At 41.5% G+C, this 6772-nt stretch overlaps 1 long non-coding RNA gene across 1 annotated transcript; it reads left to right on the top strand.

The window, feature by feature from the left end:
- Positions 1-2152: 2152 nt before the first annotated feature.
- On the top strand, positions 2153-3053 carry LOC121812964. The gene is made up of 2 exons (XR_006053433.1): positions 2153-2712; positions 2821-3053. It is a non-coding gene; the product is annotated as an uncharacterized LOC121812964 (long non-coding RNA).
- Positions 3054-6772: the final 3719 nt, after the last annotated feature.

Genomic DNA, 6772 nt, shown 5'->3' with positions numbered 1-6772 from the left:
CTAGAATCGATTCTCACATTAAAATATCGATATTTGTTATGGGTAATTTTAGGGTTAATTTGTAGTTCAATGATTAACAAGCGGAGCAAGACAGTGGAAAGTAAACTAAATCATTAAATGTTCGATGGTTGTCTATACATTCAAAGAACGTACTTGCGCTCTTAGCCGCTCTTTCATGAGTCATGTGCGAATAGCTGGCTGTATAAAATGTCATCCCTGTGCGTGAGCCCTTCTGGTGGCGTTCGCGCTACCTCATCAACAATGGGCTGACAGCGTTAATTAGTGCGGTACGTATTTTAAACTCCAGCAGAACATTGCTGAGAGTTGCTTGGTTTTTGCGATACAGATGTGGCGCAAAAAAGTGAGGGTGTATGGTTGGCGCATTACTTGCTCGAATCCTTGTGACGACTCTTTCATAATTATTGTGGTAGACGAGTCTCAAAATGGGCTGGTCTGGGGGGGGGGTGAACATAAATGACTGGTATCGGAGGAATCGATATTTCAGGATCGATCCGCACATCACTACTGCACATTTGAAATCAGTCCACACATCCATGCCACTTAGTTAACTGGTCTTTTTTCCAATCAGGATCAAGCCAGGAAGCAAAATGGTCTGAACCAGTCTCATGCAAGAGACTACAGAGCAGAATCTGCATTCTGGAATGGCAATGGCAGTCAACTGAAATTCATATCCAACTCACACCACACACTCAAAAAGATGACAAGAAAGCAATAATGGGGACACAATACTGCCTTTCTTACCTGTTTGTGCTGCATTAAAGGAGAAAAAAAACACAATGAGAACATGATACTACATTACATATAGAAACAGAAGTATATTCTAAACAGAAGTATAGAATTAAAAAAAGACATACTAATAAAAATATTACGTAGGCAGAACTCAATTTTTATCAATTTGTCATTAGAACTCAATTTAAGTAACTTACCAGTACTCTTCATGCAAAAATGGTGATCAACTCAATTTATTTGAGTTTTCTTTACTTAGAAAAGCTAGGTAAGCTGGAAATGTTGCTTCTCAGTGCGGAAGGATGAAATGATGTGGTTTGAAAATGCCACATCACTACTGTCCTCCTCCCTAGCACGGATCAGTCCACATGTTCATGGGGCCAGCATTTTTTCTGGAATATGTTGAGCAAACCTGGAGAAGCTTCAGCTCAAGAGATTATTGTTATAATTGCTGTGGATCTTTACCTGATACACTGACTTGGTGAGTACACTTTTACTTTTATTCAAACTGATTTTGTGGCTTCTCTTAGTTTAGCACCAGGTTTATAATCTTGCTAGCTAATTAGTGTCAGCCCAGTGTTGCTGCTGCTGCTGGGCTTAAAAATTAACACCACAGCCTTAAAAACCATATAAAAATATGTCTGTGAAATTTTATGTTGATTGTTTGAAATGAAAAAAGTGAGATACAAGCCTAGACAAACGTTTTTGGTAGTGATGTGCGATACCACTGTCACGGTTCTGGGTCCGTTGGACCCAGTATTTTGAGTTTATTATATTTTGGTTTAATTCTGCTTCATGGATTGTTTTCTTGTTCTCTTGTAGTGATAATGATGCTTATTATTAGTTTCTTTTTTCTGTTTATCCATGCTTAAGGATTTGTGGTTTCATGTATTGTTTGAGTTCCATGTATGTATTCCATGTTATTTTGTCTCTCAGTGTCGAGTCTGCGTTCTTGTTTAGTAATTCATGTTTCCTGTTTTATTGTGAAAGTCTTTGTCTTATGTTAGTGTGTGCAGCTTGGTTCCCCCACGTCTCGTTAGCCCTGATCTCTCCCAGCTGTGTCCCCCTTCTGTTGCCCATTCCCTCATTACTACCCTGTGTATTTAAGCCCTGTGTTTTCCCGCGTCCACACGTGTCGTACCTTCAGATTATGCCTGTGTGTGTTTTTGGTTTCTGTATTCACTTCGTGTTTGGTTCTCATGTCAGCAGGTTTTGATTTACAATTCTGTGTTCGAGTCCTGCGCTTGGATCCTCCTCTCCGCCTGCCCGCACACAGAGCCCTGACAACCACTGATTTCCTTTCCAATCTGATACCAAGTAATATTCAGGGTGGTATCGACGATAGCAAAAATTACTTTGTTTGAAGATTCTCATCCAAAGTCAAAGAGGGCATGTCTTCCATGATGAGGGGACATGAGCTGAGGGGCCAAGCTCCCCCTTATCTAATCAACATTACGGCGAGGACACAGTTCTTTAAAGCTCCTGCCCTTGCAGTCTCGGAGGCCCTCATCATAAAGGCGGAGGAGCTGCTTAATCCACCTTCCCCAGCAACACCACTAAACATGAGCCCAACATCTGGAGGGCTCATAACAGTGGAAGGGGAGGTTGTGGAGGTAAATATTTGTGGTTCCATCAGAATTGATATTGCTTTAGGTTTTCAAAGAAACCATTACTTTTTTGTCTTTAAAAGTAAAAATAATAATTTTATTGTTCTTGTCAAACAAACACAAAATTGTGAGAACAAGATCAACCACTATTATTTTGTAAATGGTTGTAGATTTATCATTAACAACAATAATACAATAATAGATGTAGTAAGTCAAGAAAGTAGCACCTAGATGTACACACACAGATTTATGCAATCACTATAACTGACATTATATTTTAATTGAATTTTCAGTGTTCGGCAGTGAGGAAGTTTGCTCAGGCAAACAACTGGTGCCTATAACGCTCCAGCTAAAACAGGTAATGGTGCAACTAAAGTGTAATATTGAAAATAGTGAAAATAGGCATATTTGAGATTTCCATTAGTTAATGAATAAATGTTTCATTCTGTCATTTTTGTGATTTCAGGATGGACATACCATGACTGTCTCCTTGTGGAGGGAGGCGTCAATTGTTGACGTTCGTGTGGGAGATCAGGTAAAGATCTCCCATGTCAAAGTGCACCGCTCCGCCTATGGAGTACAGCTCCAGTCAACTTCCCATACAAAGACTGAGGTATGAAGAAGCCATATGTTTGTACCAACATGTAATAGCAATGTCATTTGCCAAAATGTTTAGAATTATAGGTGGTCCAAAAGATTGTTCATCTGGACGTAGCATTTTCAAGTGGGAGAAACGTTTCGTCACTCATCCAAGTGACTTCTTCAGTCTCAGACTGCAGGTTTCTGAGGTCTTTGATCAGGGCCCATGACAATTTGTATATTATTGATCAATGAACTGACCTTCCAGCCTATTGTTCCTTCAGTGGCAAGACAAGGCAAGTTTATTTATATAGCACAATTCAATAACAAGGTGATTCAAAGTGCTTTACAGAGACATTAAAAACAAAAAAACAAAAAAGCATGATTTAAAATCGAAAAAAAAAACAAAACAAAACAGTAGATAAAATCAGTAGTTAAAATGTTAGTTTTGAAATTTAAGCTTAAAAGTGTTTCAGCTGATCTGAGGCTTTCTGGGAGTTTGTTCCAGATATAAGGAGCATAAAAGCTGAATGCAGCTTCTCCGTGTCTGGTTCTGACTCTGGGAACTGATAAAAGACCGGATCCAGATGACCTGAGGGATCTGGAAGGTTCATACTGGGTCAGGAGGTCACTGATGTATTTTGGTCCTAAACCATTCAGAGCTTTATAGACCAGCATCAGAACTTTAAAATGAAGACATGCACAACGACAAGAGATTTGTTAGGCATTACTTTATTTGCAAATTAGATTATTTTCAAACATAAATGTCTGCTAAGACATTGAGCAGTATCAGTAAAGCACATATTAAATTTTCCAAACACATGACTTAGAACAAACCTAACTTCAATTCATTTTAAAAGAGTTTTTTCTTAAATAGAACAAGTTCAAGCTTTTGCAGCTGAAAAAAAAAGGTTTATATGTGTGAAGGAACTAACTTACAGAAGTGTTTCAGGATAAAAGGTGAATCAAATGGACCATTACGGAAACGTAACGCTGTTACAGTCCTGCAGCCTAACTGAAGAATTCAAACTGAGTGGCATGGTTCAGGGTTTTGTTTCTTTCTTTCTTTGGAATAATGACACTAATGATTGTGGGCACAAAAAGCTGAAATGGTTTGAAATTATTGAGGAAAACATCCTATTTTACTGTCACTATATATCAGTCATAAGGCACTGTTATTATTTCATTATTACTTCATTAGTCCGCATCAGCTTATCATCAATATTATCATGTATCACTTATCATTTAGTAAATCTGCTACAAGGGCATTCTAGATACAATACTCTATCAGTTAGTAAAGCACCAGTTTAGCTGGGGGTCCAGTCAGGCCGCAGTAAAAGTCATATGAGGACACCCAACTTTGGTTGGCCTGAACTCAGATATCACAAAACTACACACTCCCCACACCCATTCCATTGGAATGTTGTTAGAGCTGAGGCCGACTAAAGACAACCCCATATTTGGTTCTGGACAACGATTGAATACACTTACACAGAGTACACACATTTAAGTCCACACTACACGCACCTACATAGTCATGTAGGACACGCACACACTCATGGAGAACTGTGAGGTCGGCTCAGGACATGCTCTCTGTTTGACATACACACACAATAGACACGAATAGAGATACACACCACACACACACGGTTTTCTCCGAGTGCTGGACTGAGTGGAAACATCTGGAGGCCATATAAGGGGAAACTTCCTGAGTTCTGGGAATTGACTGATACCGATCATGTGACTTGATGTCATCATTGCAATAAAACCCTTGTGAAGAAACTGTTCGGGGGAGATCAGCGCTTAGAGCCTTGTACTGCTCATCTTCCCCATATGTACATATGTATAATAAAAATCACTATTCTGACATCTACTGAGAACATGCAGTCGTAGTCTCTTCCTCAAAATCCGAACCATGACAAAATCTCATTGTGTACTTTCAGTTCTTGTCCCAATCCCCCAGAAGACCTTAGAGCAGTGGTTCTTAACCTGGGTTCGATCGAACCCTAGGGGTTCGGTGAGTCGGTCTCAGGGGTTCGGCAGAGCCTCCACCGTGACATGCACGGCTCATTTTGTGCACCAATAAAAAACATATGTCTTGAATTTGAAAAAAATCATATTTTATTTTTCACTAAAGAGGGGTTCAGTGAATGCGCATATGAAACTGGTGGGGTTCGGTACCTCCAACAAGATTAAGAACCACTGCCTTAGAGCATTTGTTTTGTATCATTTCAGTTCTAAATTATCAGACATGGTGCCAACTCACAAAGTGCAACAGGAGAATGGTATTATAATTTTTCATGTATCTACTCAGTGATGCAAAAGAGAGAATGCCTTTCAAGTGGTTGAGCATTATCACAATAAAATGATTCATGGCAGAGTCTGTAACTGCTCAGTTATAAAAATAGACACCCCCCCCCCCCCCCCCCCCCCCCCCCCCCCCCCCCCCCCCCCCCCCCCCCCCCCCCCCCCCCCCCCCCCCCCCCCCCCCCCCCCCCCCCCCCCCCCCCCCCCCCCCCCCCCCCCCCCCCCCCCCCCCCCCCCCCCCCCCCCCCCCCCCCCCCCCCCCCCCCCCCCCCCCCCCCCCCCCCCCCCCCCCCCCCCCCCCCCCCCCCCCCCCCCCCCCCCCCCCCTCCGCTTTACTCTTCTCTACCTTAGTACCACAAAGTGCAGTTGCATGAAACAAGTGACTCTGATGCTTTTTTCCCCAGCCACCTGACTGTTATTGTTTTGTGTAATATTTAACTGTCATATAGTAAATCTAATCAGGGACTTTTCTTTTTATGATTATAAATATTTATTTTATTACAGTTACTATTTTGCATCATTTTGTTGTTTTTTTGTTTTTAAAGCTTTTAAAAAGCTTCATCATGCGCTTTCATGAGGTGACGTATCTGATAATTAGTTTTTTGGTGTTCTGATAATCTTAGTTTCTAGATGTGCCAAATGTAGTGTTTGTTATTCAATAAACTTTCATGGGAGAAAAAAAAAAAGAAGTGTTTCAGGAAACCATAATAAAAAGTATAAAATACTGAAATACCTATTATGGATATATTTGATATCAAGAAGAAGACAGATGTGTCGGTCGCGAACGAAATGGCTCTTAGAGGCGGATCTTTGACGTGAACGACACGAGCCGGCTTCTTATCGCGAGCTGTTTTTTTTTTTTCTTCCTTCTCTCACCCTGCTCTCTCACACTTTTTTTCCGCTTCACTCCGCACACGAGCCTTGTGCTTTGTGCTGGGCAGAGGGGGAAGCGGCGGTAGTTACACTCGCAGTAGCACAGGAACAGAGCGGGAGGGAAAGAGAGAGAGGAAGAGAGCCAGGGACAACAACGTCACATTAGGGCTACGTCCACACGTACCCGGGTATTTTTGAAAACGCAGATTTTTCTATGCGTTTGCACCTTTCGTCCACACGTAAACGCCGTTTTTGGTCACTGAAAACGGAGATTTTTAAAAACTCCGGCCAGGTGGATATTTTCTAAAACTCCGTTTTTGCATTTACGTGTGGACGAGAAAAACGGAGAAAACGCAGCGTCAAAGGTGTGCGCCTTTTTTGACGTCACACTGTGCGCCACGTTATTGTTTCGGTGAAATGAATTTCTACAATACTGTTACTGTTAATTGTACTCTCTGCAGTGTTTAAATGCTTACATATACACACACAGTTACTGTCCCTCCACACATACGACTCGGTTCTGCTTCTATGCCCCAGCTTTGTTTACTTTTCCCACCGAGGCTTCTAGACTTCTGATTGGCCAACATTTCTACACGGTTAGGAATATATCGCCACCTGCTGCTTTGGCATGTTCCTAAGCAGCGTTTTCCTTCATTTCT

Source organism: Haplochromis burtoni, unplaced genomic scaffold (assembly GCF_018398535.1).
Source record: "Haplochromis burtoni strain Fernald_Lab_line unplaced genomic scaffold, NCSU_Asbu1 Contig_987, whole genome shotgun sequence".
NCBI classification, from domain to species: Eukaryota; Metazoa; Chordata; class Actinopteri; order Cichliformes; family Cichlidae; genus Haplochromis; species Haplochromis burtoni.
The sequence above is the reverse complement of the archived record's forward strand: the minus strand, read 5'-3'. Positions and strand labels throughout refer to the sequence as shown.